This window comes from Ursus americanus, chromosome 14, assembly GCF_024610735.1.
Source record: "Ursus americanus isolate L20-20 chromosome 14, mUrsAme1.1.p, whole genome shotgun sequence".
Classification (NCBI taxonomy): Eukaryota; Metazoa; Chordata; class Mammalia; order Carnivora; family Ursidae; genus Ursus; species Ursus americanus.
In genome coordinates, this window is record NC_142140.1 from 62,995,863 (window position 1) to 63,005,262 (window position 9,400).

Consider the following 9,400-nt stretch of genomic DNA (forward strand, 5'->3'; position numbering starts at 1 on the left):
TGTTGTCTTAGGCCAGACTGAATTCGGTGGTGTTCTTTGCAGTCAAGAGTGTCGTGACACACTCCTCAGAAGGCTGATGGTGCGGTGGGGGGTTGGACTGGTTAAACAGGAAAGAGACAAAGAAAAGGCTGGCTTGGGAGGGAGGCAGGGAACGCAGGCTGAGTGACCGGGAGGAGACAGCCTCCAAGCCCTGACTCCACCAAGAGTCAGCGGGCGCCTCTCCCTGCCCTAGGACTGGTGCTGAAAATTCCAGTTACGGGAACCTAACGCAGGGAAAGGGTAGGACCTGGGCGGGGCGGGGGGGGGGGGTGGAAATGCAAACAGCCTTGCAGAACCGTCTGGACTCCCGTGCTGACCCAGCGGCTGGAAGCTGGAGGAGCCTCCAAGTCCGACCTCAGAGCCAAGACTCATGAAAAGGACTCTCCGAGCTCAGCGCAATGCCAGCTGTCGACACCTTCCGGAATTAAGTGACTAGACTTCAAGAAGCAGGTTGGGGTGGGGCAGGAGGTGCCCCTGCTCCCGGGGTGCAGAAGGAAGTAGAGAAATGAGGGGAAGGACGGTTGTGACATCTGGGATCCTTTGGTTCCCTGCAGGGCAGGGCTCGCCTCTCAGTCCAGAGACCCGCCCTTCCAAACTACAGCCATTTTGTCACCTCTACTCCGACACTGACCTTACAACCCATCCCGGAGCCTGTGCCTTTGGCCCCGGGACTCAGAGAAGGGCATGCTGTCCCACAGTTTACCCATTCTGCTCACACAGACGTTGATCCAGCCATTCAAAAAGCATATCCCCATGTTCTATCTTTAATCCTCGGGTGACCCCATTTTCAGGCTCCCAGCCGTGAAATGAATCTGTCAAAGGCCGCAAGTCTGACAAATCTGGAGATCAGAAAGCAAAGTCAGGAGTTCAGGCTCTGGGCGTTGGGCCGCCTCTCAGGGGGGCCGCGGAGATATCCATCTTCCAGGCAGACCTGCTTCGGGCCCTCTTGGATGTTTTCTGCAAGAGCGTGATTTCAAATCATTGTCTGTGTAATCGGATGATTAAAGTTGTGACTCGGCCGGATGTTATAGCTTTCTCCAATCAGTGCCTTCAAAAGGCCGGTGCAGGTGAGAACTCCAATCTCCTATCTGCTCCTGACCACCCAGGTCAGGGACCTGGGGCTGCGGGTGGGCCTGGGGTACATGTCTGCCCCTTTCCCTGCTTCTCCAACTCTGGCTCCTTGGTTAGGAGGGAAGGGTCATGGGGACATAATCGGATCCTAGGACACCTGCTCCCTCACTCCTCGAGTGGGGCATACAGAGGAAACTCCACTAGTCACCTACTGGGGACACTTCCCTGGTCTCACCTGGGCTCGGAGGCTGCTCACACCACCTGGGGGTGCCGTCCCCACCCACGTGCACCTGCAGGGGTGAGCTCAGCACAAAGCTAAGAAAATGGAAGCTTCGTGGTCCCTCCTCACCTGCACAAGCCGCTTCCAAGCCTGTCGACCCAATTTTGCATTCTTTTTCTTAAAGAGGGCCTTCAAAATTGGATCAGCTCCAGGTCTCCACAACATTTGGATCTGTCCTGGATGTGGTCCCTTGGGGTTGGGGATCCGCTTCCCCCAAGCCTTCTTCATCATTGACGACCCCTCAGAAAGCAGCAGCCGTGTTTTCTTATAGGCCAAGAGAGGCGGCACCCCCACATTCTCGTCTGGGGACCAGAGCCCCTCGGGCATCCCCTGGCTGCCTGGGAAGCCCAGACAGCCCCCAGCTTTGGCTCGCCCTGTGCCCTCTGTCCTCCACCGTGAGGAGCTGCCAGAACTGTCCTCCTCGCACTCTCAGGCCACAGGACACTGGGGGCAGGGGACTACCACTGCCTTCTCCCCAGGCCTCCTCCACACCGTGTCTCCTCTCTGTTCTGCAGCCCATCCTCCCCCAGCCAGCAGTGAGATGCTTACCCCCCACTCCTGAAGGAATCTCCATTCTCCAAAAAAGATTCTTCCAGAGACCTGCCGCTCTGGTGGTTGTTGGGGGAGAAAGGGCAAGCCTCAGCCCAGGTGCTGTATCCCACCAACTCCCCCCCCGCCACGCCTCTGCTGGTGGCCTGGGGAGCAGGGGTGTGGAGGGAGCCAGTTGCTCAAGCTCTCAGCCAGCCCTTGGGATGGGAATGCAGGGGAGGAGAGCCGAACCAATTGTTGGCCTCTCTCTGTAGAATGTGGGTTACTTGGTACTTAATGGTTTCAGCCGTGGGCACTATTTCTATGGCCAGGGGGAAAGTTCACTCGACATCCTATTACACCGAATGAATAGACCCATTATGAGGGGGTTACACCCCAGCTACAGAGCTTATTGCCAAACACCACTTAGTGCTGGACAAAATTAACTTCTGTTTCATACCACAAAATTCTCATGATTTTTCCACAGCGACAAAATGGCGGTCCATTTGATTACAATGTGCTCCCGACTGCAAGGTCAACAAAGGGCTCTTCCTTCTAGTCTCCCTTATCATCCAAACCACCAAATCAAGCAAAGACATGTTCATAACCGCATAACTCGGGGCCCTGCCCCACCCCTACCCTCGACTAGCACATCGGCTCCTCAGTCCTCTCTCAGTCCTGATGCCCCTGCTCCCAAGTCACGTGCCTCCTTCACAACTTCCTTGTGACTCTTAGCAATGGGTTGTCTGATTTGGGGTCACATCGGTTCTCTTCCATCTCTTGACAGGTCCTCTGCCTCAGTCCCTGAAGTCACCTCCTCTAGGGCTTAGCCTTAATCCCAGGATGGAGGGACACCCAGAACTCTTGCCCCAGTCTTCACCAGGGCAGCTGGTGGCCCCCGTTGAAACAAGGTCTGAGGGATTGTGTAGTGGCCTTAAGGCCTGCAGCAAAACGCTCCAGACCAACTTTGGGAGGCCCTGAAAGGGGAAGAGGAGAGACTCATACAGACCATTTCACCCTCAACACTGGCCCCAAGTCATGGAAGCCTTTCTTTTTTTTTTTTTTTTTTAAAGATTTTATTTATTTATTCGACAGAGATAGAGACAGCCAGAGAGAGAGGGAACACAAGCAGGGGGAGTGGGAGAGGAAGAAGCAGGCTCATAGCAGAGGAGCCTGATGTGGGGCTCGATCCCATAACGCCGGGATCACGCCCTGAGCCGAAGGCAGACGCTTAACCGCTGTGCCACCCAGGCGCCCCTATGGAAGCCTTTCTGACCCTTGGAGAAGAGACCCCAACGTGGCCTCCATCTTGGTGGCTTCCTGGGCCCTGGTGCCCAAGCACAGGGCAACGGCCGTATACACTGAGGTGGTTGGACTGGATGATCACGAAACGTCTCAAGACCAGAGCCAGTCCCAGAAACTGGTCCTTCCAGGAGTCAGTGCCTTCCAGAAAAAGGCCAGAGGACACACCCTATGATAACATGGTTGTCTAAGACGTTCCTCTGAGAACTAGAAAGGAGTCAGCATCAGATGTGTTGGGTTTCTCTTTTGAAGAAGGGAGAGATTTTTGCCCATTAACAGTTGAGTGAGCCCCAAAGGCAGGGCTGGATCCCAGGACCCCGGGATCACGACCTGAGCCAAAGGCAGATACTTCACCGACTGAGCCACCCAGGTGCCCCGGTCACCTGGTTATTAAATAATAGTCAGGATTATAATTTTTCCCAAGGTCCTAAACTCTTTGCTATTAATATAGAGGCAAACACTGATGGGACCAAGGCCCTGAGGAAATGCACACGGCTTTAGAGAGCAGGGAGCCAGCCTCTTCCTCCAAGTAGGAGAGGAGATGCAGTCTGCAAGCATCCACTGGGAAGAGTCTACCAAAAATCTTCTCTTCCTGTGTCCTTCGTGTGATCGGGGATGAGGACGGCCACGTGTCCGCCAGTAGCAAGAGGAGGCAGGTGAGGAGTCAGGTGAAGATTTGAGGTGACTTTGGTGCATGTGGGGGTCAGAGAGGAAGCTCAGGAGGAAGGAGGTCTCTGTGGAATCCCAGATCCTCTAGGGCTCCAGACCCCCAGGGCCCCGAGTCCCTGAGTGCAGAGACCCCAAGGAAAGAATCACTCTCAGACATTGAGGACCCAGCATGCAGTGAAGCAGGGGACTAACAGACCAAATAGCACGTGGACAGGAGGGGTCACCACAGGGCTGGGGAAGGAGGGGAGACCAGTGCTGGTGGTTGGGCCAGAGGCCTGGGACCTACAGGCGTTGCTGGGGGCCAGTTCAGCCTCTGCTGGGGGCTAGGGCCACTTCCTCCCCAAACTAGCCAAAGCAGACTGGGATTTCAGATGACTTGGATTTATCAGTTCGGAAAATGCTTAAAGGAACCACCAGAGAGCTTAGAGCAACCAGCCTTTCACCCGGAGTCCTTACATGTGCAGAGGCCCCACAATGCACGGCTGTTATTTGCTCTCTCGTGTGGTTTGGTAGCCCCACCGCAGGGGCCAGGAAGGGGGACAGAGGGCATGTGGTACAAGGAGGGCTGGCGGGAGGACAGCGGGTGTTGGCGAGACAGTGGTTCTCCGTCAGCCTCCGTCACTCTCAACCTCTCCCACCGCCAGCACACCAGCAGTGTCACCCGTCAGCACGCCAGACAGGGGCTGACAGTGGAACCAGAGGGAGAGAAACATTTCTGCAGGTTGTGTCAGCACCTCTGGACTAGACGTTGCAGTGGCGTGCCCACCAAGCCCACACCCAGGGTCACCCCAGTGAAAGGTCTGCTCGCACAGCCCCTGCGGAAGGGCAGCCATGGGCCAGCCACCTGTGTGGGGGCTTGGCACTCCTCGTCCAGCCCCAGCTGATTGGATCAGGCGTCACCACCTGACTCAAGCTCAGGCACACCATTGGTTGATACGTAACCAGTGAGGCACCCTGGTGCAAAAAGAGGCGTTGGGCCAATTGGATTCCTCCTCTTGGAAACGGGAACAGGAAAGTGAGGAGTGAATGGCGGTGCTCGGCGGCAGGGTTGAAGTCAGAAGGACGAGGGGAGAAGGGGGAATGGGGCAGAATCAGGTTAATACGGGGTCTTGGTAAGCAAAAGATGAGAGGCAGGAAAAGAGGAGAGAGGAATGAGGAGTGGAGTCACAGAGACAGCTGTGCCTCCAGGAAAGAGGTTGAGACCCCCAGAGCTGGCATGGTTTCTGAGGGACCGGGGTCCCAAATCTCCTTCAGCCCTTGTTCGGCCTGGGCCCCCATGAGTAGGCGCCCTCCACTCTGCAGCAGGCTGCACGGGCCTCTGCTCCCACCCCGGAGAACCTGACGACCAGAGCCACTCTCCCATAGGCCGCACGGATAATCGCGGGCAGATTCTCCCCAGTCAACCCCCGTTTTCCATCATTTCCGTCACTGTGTCAAGATATCTGACAGTCTGTTCGTGAGGACTTGGGGACATAAAAATGACGCTGTTTGCACTCCTCCCACTGAAGCTACCCTGGCCCCAGTGACTTGCTTGACCAATGGAATGTCAGAAGGGACAGTCAGGGACTTTCGAGGCGAGATTATCATAAGAAGCTTCTCACCTTCTGTCAGAGCCTCCTGGACCCTCCATGACCCTGAGCCTCGGTGTTAAGAAGTCACCGTGCTGAAGAGGTCATGTGAGGCTGCACCTGTTGACTGTCCCAGCTGAGTGTAGCCTTGGAGCCATGAACTTCAAGTTGTCAGACGCAGGAATAAAGTCCTCTTTAGCCTGTATTCCAACCCAACCACCCTGAATACGACCCAGCATCTTTGTCGGTGCCCTATGACACAGAAGAATCACCCAGCAGAGTCCCGCCCAAGTTCCTGTCCTGCAAAATCATGGGGTACCAAATGGGGATTGTAAGCCACTACATTCGGTGTGCTTAATTTTGCAGTCATGGATAGCCAGAGCACACCTCTCCATTTAGGAAGCCCTCTAAACCTTTGCCAAGAGCTCTGAAAGACCTCAGGTCAGCAGCTCACCGACAGGTGGTTTCTGAGAGGGACTCTGCCCAGAAAAGCCCAAGTAGACAGATGTTGTTTTTGCCGACTTTTTCTAGTAGCCACGTCTGATTTTCCTTTGGGGATCCACCCATCTCCACCCTCAACCCATTTTGTTTGTGTGGAGCTCACTCCTGCCCCCGCCTTGTGGAGTCTGTGACCAAGGTGGGTTCAATGAGGGTCAGCCCTAGGACCTTTGCTAGAGGTAGCAACAGGGAGACACCGTGCTGGTCTTTGTGCTGGGGTTGCTAATCTGGCAGGATGGCGCCCACAGCTGCTGCAAACCATCTCTGCCCCCAGTTGGGAAGAGTCTACTGCGAATACAGTCAGTACAGTTCAACACAGAAGAAAGCAGAAATGAAACAGGGAGAACAATTCCGGATGCACATTTGGGGCACTTGGGTCCATCCAAGCCTGAAGCCTGTAATTGCTGAACTTTCCAGTTACATAAACTGATATATTCCCCTATTTTATCAAGCAAGTTTGAGTTTACAATATCCTATTCATTCAGCTCTGCTAATTAAAATTGTACCAATTTTTTCATGACTAGTATAAAACTCACCGCCTACGAGAAGATCTCCTTGAATTATATATAGGATATTTATTGTTTGGGGTCTTCTATTGCCCAGAAAAGACTTCCTCATAAACTTCTGAAAAAATCTGCACCACCCCCACAGCTCATTATCACCACCAACATGGCTGGACACACAGCCAGGCTGCCATCTTGTTTGACCTCTTCTTCCTGGACAGAGGAAATTGGGCCAAGGGTGGATCATTGTCCCAAACTGGGTCAATGAGAACCCTTTGCTGGGGAACTTGAAATGTGAACCAAGACCCTCTAAACCTGTCCATGAATGATGTGGCAGCCGCCTCCACCAGCTGGGGTGAGAAAGAGAAAGAATGGGTCAAGGGAGAAGAGAGTTGGAGACAGAGAATTCCTTGAGTTCTTACAATGCTCCAGTCTCTGCCTCTAGGCTGTCCCTGAGGCTCAGCTGTATCTCCAGCCTTGTGTCCTTATAATAAATTCTCCTTTTTACTCAAGTTCTCTCTCATGGGTGTCTGTTACTTACAATATCCCTGGTCTCTAGAATGGTTCAGTCCTATCTCCCTTCTCTTCTGGATCCATGTGCCATGGACCACACCCTGCCTTGAGGATGACAGTAGCTTTCATCATAAATGCCAACTCCAGTCAGTTGGTTGTGCCTGTCTTGAGTGCTGCAATGACAAAGATTCTCAGGCTATTTCTGGGCTTAAGAAGAAAAATACAAGAATTGGTTGGCAAGGTCTGTCGTGGGCATGAAATGGGAAGGGGTTGAGTGCCCACCATGTTTGTTCCCTAATCTTGTCACACATCCCTCCCCTTCCATGCAACATCCAACTTAGTGCCTCACCTGGTCTAGACTCTTATATACTTGTTGAATGGATACATGACAAGAATGGCTGTTTAAGAGACCCATTCAGGGGGATGAGCGACAGGATGTGGACGATGTGAGGATGAATGGGACAGAAGAGGCAGAAGCATCTGGTGCTCTCGATTTAGGAATCAAATACACAGGTGTGGTGGCAGGTGGGCTAGAGCACTCTTCACATCTCCCTCTAAGTCTTGCTCATCCTACAAAATGCAACATGAGCCTTCTTACCCGAATGGGGCTTTCTCTGCTATGCCCCACTCTCATGTCTGAGATGGACCTGTGCTCTAATCAGGATTCTTCTGATTGAAAGAGTTCAGGAGTCCATGAATATTACATCTCACTGCAGGTGTGGCTGTATCCAGGTACTCACATGAGGTATCTCCATATAATCTTCAGGTGTGATTTCTTTTGTTGTCCTCATTCGCAGGTGGGCCTTCCCAAAATGCTTACAGAAATGGTCAGCAGCAGCTTCAGGACTGACTTATATCCTATCAACTTCACAACTCCAGGAAATGAAAGTGCTTAAAAAAACAAAAATAAAAACAAAACAGGAGCGCCTAGAGTGGCTCAGTTGGTAAAGCATCTGCCTTTGGCTCAGGTCATGATCTCGGGGTCCTGGGATCAAGCCCCACATTGGGCTCTGCACTCAGCATGGAGTCTGCTTGTGATTCTCTCCCTCCTGCTCTGCCCCCCCCCCCGCTCTCTTTCTCTCTCAAATAAATAAATAAATAAATAAAATCTTAAAAACAAATTTCACAAGAGAAAATCCCCAGGCTGATTCTTACTGCCACCTATTCAACCCTGAATCGATTCCCAAACTCTGCCCAAATCTGTCTGGGGAGAACTGGATCACAAGACTGCCCCTGGAGCCAGAGGGTGAAGTCAGCTCCACTGTACCCATTTGGACTGAGAATGGGAAGGGGCTGTTCTCTACAGGAAAACAAGTTGGCTGTTACCAGAAAAAGGGGTATAGGTACTGCCATCCACACACCGTCCTTCATGCTCCCTTGGGCCCTGCAGGTTTCCCACCAAATCAGGAGCTCCTGGAGAACAAGGACTCGTCCTGCTTATCCTTTCACTCCTAGCCCCAGTGCGGGACCCAACACACAGAAGTTCCCAGACCCCTCCCAGCTGAAGACTTGGCTCACGTCTCATTGTCAAAGTAAAATAACCAGAAAGGAGCTCCCACGTCCTCCTCTCCCAGAACAAGAGACCCTCCCACCCCTGCTCCCAGCCAGCCCCCTGTCTGCTGGAACAGGTGTGGCTGCACTGTTCAGTGTGCTTCGTTGCCTAACCTTTGTTTCTCTTCCTCCTGTACCAGCCCTTCGCGTTTCCCTGATGAAGCCACCCATTCTCACGTTCAGCCATGTAGTTTGCGTACAGTTGGGTATAGTTGAGTGGGACTCACCTTGGGATACACCTTTGTTTGACTTGTGGGTTCCATCCTCTTGTCTACACTGGTCGATGGTTCAGGATCCTAGTGAAAGCCATGTAGTGCAATGAGAAAGGAGGAGGTGAGAAGACCTTTGACAGAGTTTTGGAAAAGGGAAAGGTCAGTGCTCTTTCGCAGGGGCTTCCTAAAGGAACTCCCTCTGTTCTCCTGGTTGGTGTGGTGTGAGGATGCGAGGTCAGGAACTGCCCCCATCACAGCCGCACTCTATGGAGCCAATTCTGCGGAGGGCAGAGAGAGGAGACAGAGAGGCACAAGGTCTTAGTCATACCTGAAGCAGCCAAATTACAACCCCAAGGTGGAGGAGGCATGAAATTGTCACCCTCGCCGTGACACAGTTCGGCACTGGGGCTGGCCATCTTCCTACCCTGAGCCAAATTTGAGTTCTAGGAGGAAGGTAGAAGGGAGAGTAGATGGGTAATTCACTGCGTCTGCTACACACTCTATCTCTGGATATTTCAGTTACAGTAGTCACCTATATTGGGGCGCCTGGATGGCTCCATTGGTGAAGCGTCTGCCTTCAGCTCAGGTCATGATCCCAGGGTCCTGGGATCAAGCCCCGTGTTGGGAATCTCTGCTCAGCGTGGAGCCTGCTTCTCCCTCTGCCTC